The sequence below is a fragment of the Amphiura filiformis genome, chromosome 5, assembly GCF_039555335.1.
Source record: "Amphiura filiformis chromosome 5, Afil_fr2py, whole genome shotgun sequence".
NCBI classification, from domain to species: domain Eukaryota; kingdom Metazoa; phylum Echinodermata; class Ophiuroidea; order Amphilepidida; family Amphiuridae; genus Amphiura; species Amphiura filiformis.
In genome coordinates this window covers 62,682,106-62,700,361 of record NC_092632.1, presented here as the reverse complement: position 1 = coordinate 62,700,361, position 18,256 = coordinate 62,682,106, and the positions used below count along the sequence as shown (strand labels likewise).

The 18,256-nt window shown below is 36.0% G+C and overlaps 1 protein-coding gene across 1 annotated transcript in view; it reads right to left on the bottom strand.

Annotated features, from left to right (window-relative positions):
* The window catches only part of LOC140153511 (uncharacterized), a 106,765-nt gene extending 100,028 nt beyond the window's left edge, over nucleotides 1-6,737 (bottom strand). The window contains exon 1 of the mRNA XM_072176281.1: nucleotides 6,606-6,737. The gene's annotated coding sequence lies outside the window, so the exon portion shown is untranslated. The remainder of the gene's footprint in view (nucleotides 1-6,605) is intronic.
* Between the last annotated feature and the right edge of the window lie 11,519 nt (nucleotides 6,738-18,256).

Here is an 18,256-nt window from a genome sequence, read left to right as displayed (position 1 = left end):
ATACCAAAACCACTGTGAAATTCCCATTCACAAAAGTAGGTACACAAGTTTCCTGTCTTTGCTTTTAAAGTACCTCTACCAGGCACCCTGGCCTTCCTTTTGTAATCAATCATGGTATCTTAATACTAATTACGGCGTGTCCGTCCGTCAAATCCTCTGTCCGCTATCGCGTTCAAGGTCCATGAAGTTTCAAGCGTTCACACGGTGCACTACGCGGTGCACTATCGCGTGCTTTCATGATGCGCTATCGCGGAGTATCAACGGGAGTGTGCGCGAGTACAGTCGCGCGCATCGGAAAAGCATTACAGTGTGACTAACAGGTGCATCTCATCGGACCAATAATTATAGGCCTTATTTTCAACATATATTTCAATACCGAACACGTGCACACACCAAACACGTGCATGTAGGCCTATTTCAGCAGAACATGACTATTTCCGGAAGGCCTATGAACATTTCTACAAAACAGAGTTGTGTCAAGTTGGATCTTGATCATTGAGAGACGGCGAGGCCTATAGTAGTTTAATAGGACAGGGCAGCTATATGGGTAACGGGTGTTGGGCAATTAGAGATAGGCCTATTACGAGAACCGCACAACCCGAGAACCGCGAAATCTAGTAAAATATAATCATAAGATCAACATACAACCTTAAAACAAAATGAGAACAATTAAATTTAGATTTCATGATATGCATCAATTTTGAGGACACAGAGAAGAGAAAATAAGTTTTGATTGATACTAACATTGTGATGCAGCATATACTACCTGTAAGAAACAAGAGTAATTTACTCATTTACTTTCCCTTTAACCAGGCCCATACGCAGGATGTTTTTGGGGGTTGCTGATTTTGGGGGCGATTTTGTAAAAAGAGAACTTTCTTACAAAAATTCGGACCTTTTTTGACCAAAAAAGCGTAAAAAACCTGTATACTTTTGCCAATTTGGGGAGGTGCGACCGCACCCTCCGCACCCCCTGCCTTTAACCATGTTAGCACGAAAACAATAATCATCCGAACTGTCAAAATAGTTGAAAGACAAACTGCGGGGTGATCAAACACTATAGTGATTGTCCAAATGCTATCAGCAATTCAGCACTATAAATGGCTCAAATCGCAGTGACTTGGGATGGAGTTGCATTGATTCAACTGGTTGCTATGTTGATAATATTTAACCATGCATTAGTTGTGTTAATATTTTATCATGAACTAGTTGTGCTTTTGATAGAGCAGGCAGGAAAATATTTTTTAAATGCTATACTATACTAGCAACTGTTTACATTTAGTATTTAAACAATAAGCTGGCTGATTCGGCACAAAAAAGACAAAACATTGCTGGCCCCTTTTGACCACACAAAATCACAATATTTATGGGTTGTGCAATCATTAAGTGTACAAGGGCAGGGGTTCTCAAAATGGCCTGCTAAAACTTGCTCTCCCCCTCCTTCTTCACACCTGTCAAAAATTCTTTGCCCCTCTTTTTGACCTGCCAAAAAATCTTTGCTCCCCCTTATTTGAGAAAACACAAATTTGAAAACTTTAAATTGCCTAATCGGGTGAAGCAAGCATAGCGACTACTGAGCAGGAAATTTTGCATATTTTAACAAAAATTGCCCCCCTCCCCTCACCTCCCTCCCTCCTCTGAGGCTTGCCAAAAAAAATTGTTCCTCTGGGGTACACATAAATTATTGAAAACCACATACTTCACAAGGAAAGTACCACTGAAAAAAACTGTATAAAAAAGCACACACAAATTCACTACTTTATTAAAAACCACAAAAAATGTCAACATGTTGAACATTTCAATCTATAAAATGTCAGTGATCAATACAAAACAGTTGTGCTAAAGAATGTACATAGTACATACAGCATAGAAAAATTATATCCAAGTCCATGACTAATGACCCTTACTAGTAACCTATCCAGGCACCTATAAAGGATATTGTTATTTCTTTATTTAAAGTGCGATGCCAGCTGGTAGCATAGCCGTACTTTCTTCTGCCTGATCAGCAGCATTATTACAACAAGTCTATGATAAAGTGAAGACCATTACAAGCGTATAAAGTATTGAATACAGTAAATTCCATTTCACTGAGCTTCACTGCTTTGCTGCATGCTAGCCATAGACTTCAACATAAAATGTCCCAAGTTTTAAGATATATTCCCAAAATATCAAGCACTATCTTAAGAACCACTGAACCGATACTAAGCTTGTTTGTATTCATTTTAATGCATTTTTCATGCAGATTCTAAATATGGTCATGAAAATGTAAAATTCTGAAATTTTTTGAATTTTCAAACAAAATTTGAAACTTGTCGTCTGCAGTCGACGCCACATGAAGTAGGTTAACAACCTGTGCATTTACTTCCACTCCATTCTGACAAATATCACATAGATACTCTGAGTAGGAAGTCATTGTACATGGTACAATAAATAACTAACTTCTACCAAACAATTGTCCATAACTTTACAATACATGCATGGATATTGCATTACATGCACTAAAAGCTACAGTCAGGGCAATAAAGAAGGTAAAAGTTCATTAATCATGACCTTATAGCAAAAATATGGGTCAATTTTGAAAATCAAGGTAACCCAAATGACCACAAGAAAGTTTTCTTTAATTTAAGATATCAGTGGCGTCAAATGATGCAGAAATAACAAAGTTATGACACTACAATGGATACAGATTCAAAAGTTGCACCCTATTGTTTTGTGCACATAACAATAACCTTATTCAACATGAATGAGTCAAACATTACTACACAAACATATGACTCCATTTGCTAGTTCATCACGAATCCCGGGGTATGAATGAACTTACAACTTCCTATAATACCAATTTACTACAAAAACTTTTCTTTTTTTTAAAAATATATTTATAATAATTATTAATCTAAAAACCTGCTCACTGAAATTAATAAAAAGGATTTTTGAAAGAGTATGGTAATGAGACACAATTTTTTTAGCCAGCGCAGCGGATGGGTGATGGGGTGATGGGGGGGGGGGGTGACAGATGTCACGCAAATCTAAACTCCAAAAATAAATGTCAACCTCACAGTTGCTTAGATAATTAGTCTGAATTGTAAAAACCACATTTTGTCGAATAGTGCACCAAATGGCTTCAATTGGGGCTTCATTTTGAGAATGTTTCCAACTTTTGATGGGGGCACATTCCCCTCAGACATTATCGCACTGACTCTGACCATAACTCCAACATAGGTATTTGAGGAAACTATGATTCCAAGCTACACTCACATTTTTACAATTACTTATAAAGAGCTGGTAACAACCAGTACCACTGTCAAAGAGGGTAAAAAAGGTTGTGTGACCTACAGAATCATGCCACAAGAAAAGTTGTATGGTTACTCATTCAAGTAAGAAATCACCATAACTAGTCTAGTATGCAAATTTCATTCATTTCATTGAGGGTTTATAAGCTTTATTCCATATAATCCCTCAATTAAAGCCATATTATAACATTTCTGTAAAAATAGATTAGTATTTATTTTCCATAAAATGTTAGCTTTTACTGCCAGATATGTCCCCTTTTAATTTTGAGCAGAACAAGTGAGGTAAAGCATAGAAAATTGGAATTTACTACTAGCGCCCATGCATGTTACTCCCATGATTTGTAATACTGTGCGATCCTCTGGTTGTGTGTATGTGTATCCCATACGCCGTGTGCGTACTGTGCATATGTGATCAACTAATTATTTCCATTGTAATAATAAAACGACGGTTCCAGCGTTTTATTCAAAATCTCGGATTTTGACAAAACTACAGCACCTAAAGTTTTGATTTTTACAGAGTATCTTTATTGCATTACAATATTGTGTAAAAACCAGAATTAAAAAAATAATTTAAGGCGTTCTCCTCAGCAAATGTTATAATATGGCTTTAAGTCTTTACCCTATAGCCTAATTATGCATGTCTTACATGAAGAACACCCAAAAGTTAGAGTACAGTTATCAACTTAATACCAAGTAAGACCATGGGACTGAAAACTTACCAGGAAAAGCATCCAGAGCATTGCTGTGTCCACATTTAACATAAACAGCATATAGACAAGCTGACAGTAATATTTCCTATAAGTTTCAGTCACAGAATTAGTCCTATAATAATCTGTGTCAATGAGTGCTGGTATATTGCTTATTTACCAATTCAACTGTCTGTATGCCCTATTTGCAGACCATCCAAGGTAAAACGCTGCAACAACTGTTAAAACCACATCCTTTTTGTCTTTATCAACAAAGCAGTTTTATCAACAGGCCAAATACTAGATAAGAGACACATACATGATGCACAAGTCCAACACTAATTATTATCTGTATCTATCGTCCGATATGATCACTATCTTACAAAGTAGCAAATTATTCCGGCATAATTGAACACAGTACATCAATCATTGTTATGATTCACACAGGCAAACAGTGTTATGAAGCAAACTCTATTATTAAACTTGCTTGGTGTACGGACTCCTATATAAATGTTGAGGGCTCACTCCCACTTCTTGCAGATCTGAAACAGGTGGTGTGATTGATTTAGTAAAATGTCAAGTTTGGAATAATTTAGAGCGAGTTTGGCGGCAACATCAAGGTTAGGCTAATGAAAGTCGAATCCTCGTTTCCCGTAACCCTACTCCGTTCAAAACCAATTGCTGGCCAAATATTTCATTATTTTGAATAAAACATTGATTTCCTAACAAACTTTAACATACCAATAAATAATTGTGGTTTTTAATATATCATAAATCTCTTTCTGTTGATTTTCAGGGATTTTCTTTGCAGTAGGAGCATGGCATATGGTTAATAATGAATTAATAATGAATACACACTTTTTGATCTGCTCTGATCTCATTCCGTAAAAATATTGTGAAACTTTTGATAATAATTGTACAATCACCTTCATGTGGTTGTAAACTACATCTGTAAACTACAAACTGTGATTTATCACATGTATACATGGGTACCCCCCGGTAGATATTGGTTTACACCTGTAACAGATGCAATATGAAATGGTATGAAATAATGAATAATGAAAAATGAAATAGTCACCTACACAGTCATGAAAAATTATGTAACGGGAAACAAGGAATTGACTTTCATTGGCCTTAGCCACTATTCTAAACTGTTGCGTTTTGGTAGTTTACAGCATCTTGCGAATGATACCAGAGCTTTGGCAAAAATTGCCATTTTTATGACAAATTTTATGACAAATTATTTAAAAATTATTATTTTTTAAATCTGATATACATATATTGATATAGCAATGGTTATAAAATTATACGAAATGTCAATATAAGAAATATTAAAAATATCAATTTTTAATATTTGCCATCAAATTTGTATCATATCAAATTATTTGATCAAAATCAAAAATACTGTGCAAACGTCGCTATCCGACCTTAAAGCAGCATTTTTTCACTTTTATAATTTATCAATATTTATTGATCAACAAAGAAGTTGGGGTGTCTGGGTGCCCAGATGTTGCTCTCAATTTCCCTTTTTTGTGTTACTTTTATTTAAATTTAATTATAGGTTTTAAGAATGAAACATGAAGAAATTAGCATGTGCATAAATTCAAATTAAACTTCATTTACACCCTAAACTTGTATGTTTAGGAAATAGGCCTATATAAATAAATAAATGTATTTAAAGGAGTATTTCATGATCCTAGCATCCTCTATTTATGTCATTTTTCATTAGATATCCACGAAAAAACCTATTCCCAAAATTTCAGTTGATTCCGATTTTATGTTCATGAGTTATGCATGATTATGTGTATTACAATGCTCCATAGACAATGCGTTGTAATTTCGTTCTGGTGCACCAGAACGAAATTCAAATTTCACGATATCTTTGCTAAACGAATTAATCTGCAAGAAATATTTTGTACATAAACATTATGTAGCCAGAGGTTTCCAGTGATATAAAAATCTCAACTTTTTTTTGAGAAAAGTGGGGGGATGAGGCTGTGGATCACGAAATGCCCCTTTAACAAACACGTGTCATGTAGGTTTTTTTAACCTCTTGGAAAGGTGGGTCAAAAAAGTTATATTATGTTTAAAGAGGGGGAGGGGTCAAACAAGTTTCAGGTTCTTTGGAGGCCCGTCTGGAGGGGGGGGGGTCAAAAAGTTTTGACTCTGAAAATTTCCAAGTGCCCCCCACCCCCTCCCCCCATACCAAAGTATTTACAAACACTAGAGCCAAAATGAAGCCATTTGCTGCACCATTTTTATATTGTTGAATGGTAATTTTACACCTTATAATGCATGTGCTCAAAATTTAAACATAGGCCCTATGCACACACCAAATATGTTTTGTTTTAATAAACCAATTTGCTGAGGAGGACGTATAGACTACAAAACAGTATAAGCTTAAAGCTACACTAAAATCAATAGGCCTATCAATGAACACAACACATCAGTGACCATGAATACTAGGACCAGTAGAATGCATTTATAAGCTTACATACATAACATAGCTAGTGTCAATTTGTCAGTGAGTGACTGTGACTTGTGTTTCTCGTTCGGCACGAATTCACCGTTTTCCATGTCGTAGGTAAACTCACATTTAATTTCAATCAATCGTTTCCAATCACCTCACCTGAATTCCTCAAATTTCCATTCAGAAATGTATGATCTGTGGTAAAATAGCAGTGTCGACATTGCATTCCACCTGTTTCCACCGCCGTGAAAATTCCCATGACCTCAGCAAGTTTGTTATGGTCGCACTTTTAATACCAGGGTCAAAGGTCAATAAGTTTCACGGGTGGCGTGCTATAGGGTGTCCCAAACAGTTCTTGTACCATTTTAAAATCTCTTGCATGGGATCTCTTGTACGCGCGCATTACCTTCATAAAAGTGAAACTTGTAGGCCCAACAATTGATTAGATACCTAACTTGGCCAGTTTGCTTGTTTTGGATGCAAAATACAGAGAAACATTTCTCGCATAATTAAACTAAGCCATAATGTATGATCATGGACATAAAAAAATAATGTAAACTCCTGAAGAAAAGTTTGGAAAGGTTTTTGTGCATCTATATCTCAGGCTATTTGTGACATGTTTTAATCGTGTTGCATATTAATGGACAGCTAATTTATTCCCCTTTACAATGGCACCACACTTGAAACAATCACCCTTTTCACGGCTGAGTACACTATTTTCTTGTGAATGTAGTGGGTCTCAAACAGAAGGTGCCAAATAGACCATTATTCTGTTAAACAACACTAGTCACTAACCTCAATTGTAGGTGGAATATGTGGTCAATGTATTTGCCCTTAGATCGGGCCTTAGATCTACAAGGTATGTAAATACTAAAAAGTTCCGCAGGACTAATCTCCATAGTTAGAAACTGTTAGACCAGGTCTAAAGCGAGACCAGTTTTGTGCATACAGATCTTTTGCAAGTCTTTGAAAACTTTTTGGTCTGTCATATAAGACGCTACTGTATTATTATTTTGCCTGGTGTGAAACAGATGGCATTCTGAATGTAATTTTAGTAGCCTCTGACTACTTTTGGGCTTAGCCTGGCTTCAGTCGAATGTTATAAATAAATAAATAAACTAAATAAACATGTGACATCATAGGCCAACTTATCAATTGTTTTACTGATTCTAAATGACTTCAAATGGCTTGTTAAGTTAAGATAAAATAAATCTTAAATCATGCCATAAAAAGCCATATGCAACCCGTTTTCAATGCACCTCTACAATAAAACTCCAATTTTTGTTCGTCTTGGGGTGGGTGGGGGAGTGAGGAGGCTCCGTGGCCAGTGGTGTTTGGGAATGATAAGTATGCAGTGGCGTAACTAGGGGAGCAAGGGGGGCAATGTGCCCTGGGCGCCACCCTTAGGGGGGCGCTGAATTGGCCTAATCAGCATCGATTCTGCAACCCTTCAAGCATTGAATGTCAAAATGTGTGCACGCTTCGCGTGCATTTAGGAACAAAATCATTTGAAAGATCAATTTAGACCGATTTCAACTTCATTATAACCCAAATTAATTAGAGATAGGCCCTATTTGTCCAATTTTTCAAAAATTGGGGGGGGGAGGCAATATCTTCCCGCGTCTTATTTTGTTTCTTGACCAACCCTAGTTACGTTACTGTAAGTATGCAATGTGTGATTATAAGTATGCAATTATTCAATTTGCACACTAAATTACTTGAAAAGAGCAATTCTATTTGAAATCCATAAACCCCATAATGGGAGGCATGACCTTAATAGCTCTTAATCTCCCACACAGGGGTGTATATTTCAAAATGGAGTCACCCATTCGGTACCCCCATTTGAAATTCACACTCCCTGTGTGTAAGATTAAGGTCATGTCTACCATAGTGTATGGATTTCAACTTGAATTTGCTGTAGAAGTGATGTAATAATCGGATTAACTACGCTACAACATTCATGCGGTACCTATGCATTGAACCACATCACTGACAGGGATAAAAACCTGGATTGTAATTCTATAGAATGATTAGTATCTTTGAAAAGAGCAGTATTGTATTCAATCAATGATTGCAGACATACACAGGTGTTGAGTGCAAACTGCTTGTGCAATATATTCAAAAAATTATATTCATCTATTGCTATGGTAATTAATCCTGTTATCTATGGCCTATTGGTCGAGTAAGGGCAAGGTTTGGGGTTGCTTAGCCCAGTTTAGAGTTAATGGCTTCAGTCAAAGAAATTAGAAGATAATATGGTATGATAAGATCTTATTACTCTCTTCCAAGTTCAGAACAAGGACAAATGTATTCATCATATGCACACCTCAATGTACAACTCAAATGGGCGCTTTTTAGTGACAGTTAAAGGCAGGCACATATAGAGATGTACAGCTAAGAAGGGAAGTATTTTTGTGGCTCAGTAACTATTATAGCTATCATGGGTCACACAGTTTTGGAAAACTGATTTAGAGAAAGCATGCCTTTTTCCACACACAAAAAAAATCGAATATAGCTGCAGTTTGTGCAGAAATAATTTCATATCTAAACCAATTGGTACATTTATAGTGGTCTATTTCCCATAAAATTGTTAATATTTCTCAGAATTACAGCCATACATCTCACCCTAGTCCACAGAATTAAAACCAGAGAACCAGGACTCGGTTGGAATCAGGCTTGGAATGTGCTTGAGGCAATTGTTTTCCCATGAACTTGATAACGCATGAGACAAAATTGGGAGCGGAGCTTGGTGGAACCTACACACGCCATATCTAAATGCTTCAGATGAGACGCATTATTATTTTCACTCTTTTCCACGCACCATCGGCAAGGACCCGGATACTATAATACCCCCAATAGCTGACAGCGTCAATGTTAGCCTTGTTCAAGGCCCTCTAAGTTCCCTCCATCATGACCAGCACAAGGGCACTTTTAGAATCCTAGTTTCTAATCTTATCATTACTTTTGGGCTCACTAAGTCTATGATATGAGGGAACAGACTGCGGCTATAATCATGCCTAAGTTGAACGATAGAACTCGGGTTGAGCCTACAAGCACGTAGGGCGAGACATTCGTAGACTAAACCCAAGTTCGGTTTTTCAGCATACGCATGATCATTAATAGCCGTAATCTGTGGCCCTCCCTGACTTGGCGAGCCCAAACTAGTTCAGACAGTGAGGAAATCTTAGGCAGTATGAGGAGTCTGAGTTCTCTGGTTTGAATTCTGTGCCCAAGTTACAAATCAAAAACCCCCTTCTGGGTTACAATTTGATCGCAACTAATAATAAACGCTGATAATAAACATAACATTCAGTCATTATGATTGGTTAATCTTGTGAGCAGATCCAGTTTATTCAATATAATCATTCTATATAGCAGTGCATATAAGTAAACAGAACATAGTCCTTAGCATATAAAATAACAGAATCAAATAATTGTGAGGATTTTCATAATGCAAAAATGTGTAACTACAACCATATTGTAGAAAAAGAAATATAGTAATTTGTGTGTTTTGTATGGACAGATCATAATTATTATTAATCATACTAAAAGACTTCTAGGGAAAAAACATGATCATTGTAATTAAATTAGACTGCTGGATGAAAAGATGGTTCAACATTGTCTGTCCTACACAGAATTAGCATATTGTCAAGACTTCATTAGGAATTATACAGCTTTATTCCATAGACTGTATAAACCTGCCTTGATAATAGGCTAACTGGGAAGGCTTTCATGAAGGTAATTCGCTATCGCATTGAATTTGTCATACTTTAGTTACCGATTCATGCCTGGTTTGCACACCTGTTAGCAACCCATTGACTTTGTGTTGTGATCATTTTGATCATGGTTCCGAACATGGATAGTGTGAACCAGTTGAACCAGCAACGGTCGATTTTGACGTCACATTACAACAACGAATACCTGAACAAAACTTACACAATAAGCCAAGTCAAACCTATTATTCAGTAGTACCAAGTAAGTCAATTTTACACATTGTCCATTATACAACACCCCTAAAATGAACCCAACTTTGTTTAAATCCAAGATGGCTGCTTAATTACTGGCATAATTAATTACACAAACTTGCTTAACGAGGATCCTAACAAACATAGGCAAAGATGCAGAAGGGAAAATATTACAATGAAGAAATAATTATAACTGAAATATACAATAAAATTATATCATGTTTGTACTGATAAAAGAAATTAAATTACACATTTGATGGTACTTGTTTAAAAGATCTGGTGGGATTTTCCATATTTTAAGAAGAGCACACAATAATATTTAAAATCAATATCAACAACCAATGATTATTCATTGCAAAAAGGAGTGTAAATTTTATTAAAAGGTATTTCACAGGATTGATGATATAATTGACTATTTCAGCTTCTAACAGTAACAATTCATGATTGTCTCAGGGTATGTTTAGTTTAGAATACGAGAGAGTATATTTGGCCCCCTATTTTGAGTTAGAATATGATGATATATATGCAAATTTGATTAGGATAGACTGCCCAACTTTGTATCAGATTAAGGTTGATATTAATCTAGGCCCTTTTTATATTAGGAGCAATTGGACTTTTTACACATCAGTACCTACCGGTACGTTGCTGGAAAAGTGAAAAAACAAATTTGCACTTTTTGCACGTACATTTGCAGGGAGAACCTAATTTGGTTTTTTCTAAATGTTACGTTTAATACAGTTTATGTGAAAATCTTATTCCCTGTTCAACTCCTGGATTGTTGACAGAACTTAATCTTTGGAATAAATTACAAGCAATAATACAGAATTGGCCTGCAAACAAGCACAAAAAAGTACATGAAATAAGGTGTTTTTAGATATTTGAGGAATAAACATTACCAAATCCCACTAAAGAAACCATTCACAAAATGTGTTTTGCAAAATTGCATAAGTGTTTAATTTCTAAAATTATGAATCGTCTTAGAAAAATTAAAGCAAAGAGTATAAATTTACCCTTATTGTCATAAAAAAAAAATTGTGTTAAAGGACTGTTATTAAAACATGCAGGACATAATAGCAATATAGTTCCACCTTGATGTTCGTAGGGATGTTAGTGCCTTTATATGTGATGTGATCAAGCCAAATCAGTCGGAAGTCGGATATATTGATTTTGAGATATAGCAAAACAAAGGAAATATTTCCTTTTGTTTTGGAAACTCTTTAACTACTCATATCTTTTGAACTGGTTGTCCAATTTCATTTAGCCTTTTCGAGATATGATGGACACAATAGGATGGCACTGCACCAAGTGAGTCAAGTCTTTTAAATTTGCCGGGTTTTACCCAAATTGAAGACTTTTGTGTACGCCATATTTTGAAAAGGCTAATGGGGTTTTCTGCAAAATGTAGCTTTGCTAATACTTCTTATAATTCTATAAGAAATTGAAAATTGAATATGTCCGACTTCAGATTGATTTTGCTTGATCACACCACACATGGGTCGCAGATATGCCTTCATGCCTACTTTTCTGCACCACTATTTATTAAGCCCAGAATTCATTGTACAACATTTGCAGAACAAGCTCTGAGATAGCCCTTCCTGTGGACACTATGCAGTTGCTCACGCTAGCTTTCTGAGAGGCATTGCAATCAACAAACTGTGAGCACGTTTTAGGACTTGCAAAATGATCATCTTCATATGTTGGGTTATACAGATGTTATAAAACATTTTTAATGATGTTCAAAAACATTTTTGAAAACTTACTGCAAAACATTTTAACAAAATGTTATTTAAGTTTTGACAACATATTTTACCAAATTATTTGCCAAAACTATTTTACAATAACATTTTGACAACATTTAAAAAAAAGTGCTTTTTCATATTAAACATTTTAAAGATGTGTTCACAACCTTTATATAACCAGACATTTAAATGTTATTAAAACTAAATCACCTTTATAACCTAGTTATCCTAGTTATAAAGTTTTACAAACAATTTTGCATTTACTGGGTTACGAGGTCAGTCAAAGTTGTAACGGAAGCATCTGATGTACTCCTTGTAGCACTAACATTATCATATTTAAGTAGCTTATACTGAAACTGAAATTAGACAAGTGCAGGACAAATATCATATTGCATATAACAAAACTGAATTATTTTCCATAAAATCATAAAAATGGGATTTAATTCGTCATGAAAGTAAATACTTTGACAGAGATGAATTCTGTGAATGGTTTCTAGAAACACTTTAACTTAGAAAAAAAATATTTCCATTTACAATCCACTGATATGGATATGTAACATTTATCATCTATTCAACGGCAAACTAACAGAAAATAGACAAGGCGGTTCTCGAACCACGAGTCTCGCCTGCTTTCGTGACCGCCTGCTTTTGCGATTACTTTGGTAGAGGTAAATGAATTTGGCGGTTATCGGCTGGGCACGATTATCTGGCTGATGGTGACTGTACCCACCAAGTTTCATGCCCATGCAACAGTTTTTACTAATTTGACTTCACATTACCCCTGGTGGACTCGAAATGACCTTCCCAAAATTTGGCTTTAAATGATGACTGTACCCACCAAGTGTCATGCCCATACGACAGTATTTACTCATTTGACCTCAGATGACCCCTGGTGACCCAGAAATGACCTTCCAAAAATTTGACTTTAAATGTTGACTGTACCCACCAAGTTTCATGCCCATATGACAGGTTTTACTAATTTGACCTCAGATGACCCCTGGTGACCTCGAAATGACCTTCCAAAAATTTGGCTTTAAATGTTAACTGTACCCCCCAAGTTTCATGCCCATCAGACAGTTTTTACTAATTTGACCTCAAATGACCCCTGGTGACCTCAAAATGACCTTCCAAAAATTTGGCTTTAAATGTTGACTGCACCCACCAAATTTCATGCCCATATGACAGGTTTTACTAATTTGACCTCAGATGACCCCTGGTGACCTCGAAATGACCTTCCAAAAATTTGGCTTTAAATGTTAACTGTACCCCCCAAGTTTCATGCCCATCAGACAGTTTTTACTAATTTGACCTCAGATGACCCCTGGTGACCTCAAAATGACCTTCCAAAAATTTGGCTTTAAATGTTGACTGCACCCACCAAATTTCATGCCCATATGAGTTTTACTAATTTGACCTCAGATGACCCCTGGTGACCCCGAAATGACCTTCCAAAAATTTGGCTTTAAATGTTGACTGTACCCACCAAGTTTCATGCCCATCCGACAGTTTTTACTAATTTGACCTCAGATGACCCCTGGTGACCTCGAAATGACCTTCCAAAAATTTGGCTTTAAATGTTGACTGTACCCACCAAGTTTCATGCCCATACGACAGTTTTTACTAATTTGACCTCAGATGACCCCTGGTGACCTTGAAATGACCTTCCACAAATTTGGCTTTAAATGTTGACTGCACCCACCAAGTTTCATGCCCATACGACAGTTTTTACTAATTTGACCTCAGATGAACCCTAGATGACCTCAGTGACCTTGACCCACTAACCAATACAAACCGGTTCTGTCTCGGGTCAAGATGCACCCACCCACCAAGTTTGAGGAACGTGCAACCCCTAGTCTCCGAGAAAATAGGCGGAAGGCAAACTTTAACCAAAACTTTAACCAAATTTGTCACATCCACACACACACACACCCCCACACACATACATACACACATACGGAAAAGTGATTATATAGTCTCCTGCCTTATCAGGCGAGACAAAAATAGAATATACATTGAAATTGTGGTCCTTATTATCGCTCCAATGTAAAACATATTTTTTGTTCTATCATTTATATACATATTCACATTTTGCACATGTTTTTCAAAACATTTTGTTTTTAAAAATTAATGTTTTTATTCACAATTCCATTAAAATAATAATAATCATAGTAATAACAGATATATCTTATTCACATATTTATGGGTTTGTAACATTCAACTTTGCATTTAAGGTGGTACTACACCCCTTGATAAATGTGTGACTATTTTTGCATTTTTCTCAAAAATATAACATACTGGTAACAAAAGTTATGTATACTCATATTATAGGGGCAAGGAATCCAATTACTACACTGGAATTTCAGTGACTCTAGACAAGCGGTACCTTATTTATGATAAGAAAAGAGGTGCTCGAATGTACCTCATTTCTTAACATATATAATGAGCCACTTGTCTTGAAACACTGAAATTTAGTGAATTAATTGGATTCCTTGCCCCTATAATATACATACCTCTTGTTACCAGTGTGTAGTTATTTTTTGAGAAAAATGCAAAATTGTGTCACAAAATTTATCAAGGGGTGTAGTTCCACCTTAAACAAGGGCGAAGGAATATAACAACAAAGTGGGCAAAAAGACGGTTTATTCTTCGTGTAAAAAATCAGAATTAGCCTAGTACAGAAATCTACTATTGAAGGATTATACAGCTTTATTCCGTAAGCTGCTTTAAAATTCCTCAATGGAGTCTTTACACTATAATCAAATTAAATAATTCTTGGCCAAACTGGAACACTGTGAACGCTAGTGGCTCTGCGATAAACACACACGAATATAGCGCGGTACAGAAGAAAGTATACACACGCCTTACACTGCGTACACGCTTAGTACACTACATGGACGCAACGTGCATGTTCCAGTTTGGCCAAGAATTACTTAATTTGATTATAGTCAAACTCATGAATATCTTACACCAAGAATACAACCCAAAAGGTGGAAGTTATGTACTAAACTATTATGTAATGTTGATGAAGTTATTGAATGAAATGTCTTTGAATTTGTACACTCAAGTTGCGGTTAGCAACTGTGACATATTCACATTGTAAGGAAACAAAAGTTGTTCAATTATAAGAAATAATATGGGATATGATCAAGCAAAATGAGTTTGGAAAATTTGATTTTGAAATATTACCACGATGTACTTTAGTTGTATTTTACTGTTTTTTAGTAACATGATATCGGCAATCTCATCTGAGAAGGTTTTAAGTTAACAGGTGGCAAAGAAAGCACAGCCTGTGTGCATTGTACCCAAATGTACATTCTTACAGAAGAAACAATTAGTGGCTTAGACAAAGGGGTGCTGTATCCTACCCCCTCCCTCCGGTAATGACGTCTTGTTGGTACATGACAACCCATCAGTATATGTGATGCGATCAAGCAAAATCAGTCGGAACTCAGAAATATTGATTTTGAGATATAGCTAAACAAAGGATAGATTCCCTTTTGTTTTGGAAACTCTTTAACTGCTCATATCTTTGGGACTGATTGTTCAATTTCAATAGGGTTTTCTGCAAAATGCAGCTGTGTAAATGCCTTTTACTATCCTATAAGAAACTGAAAATTTAATATTTCCGAGTTCCGACTGATTTTGCTTGATCGCATCACATATTTCGCTATATGCCAGTAAATGAATTTTCCAATTTCTGGTCTGTTTAAACTTAATTTACTTCAATTTTCAGCCACAATTCTACCAGTAAAGTAAGTAATCCTAGGGGCAGGTCAGTAGGACTAGGACGGCTTGGGAATTTTGGAGTGCACCCTTTCAAAAAGTGTTAGAATCTTTAGGTCTTCAGTAAATTTGAAATTCTGTGCACCCCCCCCCCCCCCACACCCACACACCCACCCATCTGAATAAGCTGGGTACTACTACTGAGAACAATAAATCAAAGTTTCATGGACTTTTCAGCATTTTGCAGACTGTAAAATTGTCAAAAAAGGCAGAAAAAAGTAATGCTAGGTGTGTGACCAGATCGACAGGCTCATCCCCTCACTTGATAATCAGATTATTTTGGTACATGCCTCAATGTGAGGTACAAAACATAATATGACAAAATATCTGACCACACACACCTTAAAGTCCATTTTGGTTGATCGTATCCCATATCATCACACACTCATGATGTGCACAAGGGTGAGCATACAAACTTTCAATCATACAGAGAAAATCTACTTGAACCGGACAATGCTGTAAGTTTGGAATTAAAGAAAGATGCTTTAAATTGGTATCCCAATTCCCACTTACATGTATATCATGACAGAGATTGTTGGTTAAAGTGACAAATATATAAAGTACCTTTCATTCAACTACATTTAAAGAGATTTAAAAAAGAGCATACACATAATAGCTGTAAAAAAAAAAAGTCTTTATGAAATTTGTTTTCCTCATACAAATTGTTATACCAACAGGGCAGTGATGTTTGGTTTTTGTATATTTGCATGTCATCGTTGGGCAGGAAAAACCTATGTATTTGTAACCCCTGAACATGTTTAAGAAACTGAGAGGTTACATAGGAGGTTTTGCTTTAAACATGTTCAGGAGCAATGACACCAAGGAGGTTTTACGTACCCAATGATGATTTTCAAGATAAATCGCAAGCAGTTTGTGTAGCAAGCTAGCAGGGGTACCAATTGGATGTGGTAAAAAAACAAATTCTCGATTACATTCAAATGTACATGACATTCAACTTGGCACAGGTTAACTTGCGTATGAATACATTACCCCAGTACCGTACGAAGATTGTTGTATTAGTTGATGCATATGCTACCCTGTGCAAGGAGAAAATGTACTCCATCCCAGGATTCCAGGATATTGACTGCTTAGTGTCATAAATTGGTAAGTGCAATAGCTGCCCTGTGAACATCTGGTAATTTACACACAGTATATAGTACTTATCTACACATGGCAGCTATTGCACTTACCCATGAGCACTGAGCAGTCAACATGTAGGGAGAATATATTAAAGCGTAATTCTGGCAGTTGCAAAAATTACCTTGTATAGCAACTTGCATGGGAGAAATAATCATTCGATTGCAGCCTTTGCCAAAAATACCAGAAGAGGTACACCATTTTGGTTACCATGGCAATCCAACATGGAGGACGTAACCATACTACGTCTGAAGAACCACTAACCCTGATATGAAGTAACACACAGGACAGCCATGAAGTGATCACATAAAAAGCACACCAAAAAGAGAAAATTCAAATGTAGTTTTGCATAGAAAACGACACCCTGAGTTTAACAGGGACAATAATTTGGCTCTTATGTGTTTTTTTTGTCTATTGAAAATGTATTACTCACACAACTATAATAGCAATTTATTCTTTAAAAAAACCCTTCCAAAATAAAAATTGAGTGGCATATTTGGGGCACTAGATGATTAGATATTGACTTCTGATGATTAATTTTTATTGTGTACAAAACATGATGGCAAAGACTATGAATGGCCTATTCCAGGCAAAATCCATACACCCCCTATGGAAGAAATGACTTCAATATCCAGCACAGGGAATATGTGACACGATCAAGGGAAATGAGTCGGATGTCGCCAATATTGATTTTGAGATATTGGCAAAGAAAGTGTTAAAATTCTTTTGCTTTATATTGTTTTCAGCGATTGATAAATTGACATAACTTTGCAAAGAAAAGTCGTATCAACAGGGGGTTTTCTGTTTCTGAAAGCTCTAAATGTACTCTTTATTAACATATGTAAAACTCATTTTCGACCAGGGTCGACATGTGACTCATTCCCCTTGATCATGTCACATACGAGTAACTCCATTTGAAATCTACACCCCCTGTGTGGGAGATTAAGGTCATGTCTTCCATAGAAAGTGTTTGGATTTCAACTGGTATAGCCCAATTTAAGTACAAGAGATAATAACTAGATAATGGAAGCATATGTAATGCGATCATGGGAAATGAGTTGGATGTTGTTGTGAATATTTAATTTTAAGGTTTTACCTCAGTTACTTGCTCTTCAAAAATCCTATGCTTTTACCAAATTCCCATGAAAATTGAACTTCTGCTTACCAAGTTACAAGAAAGGAATTT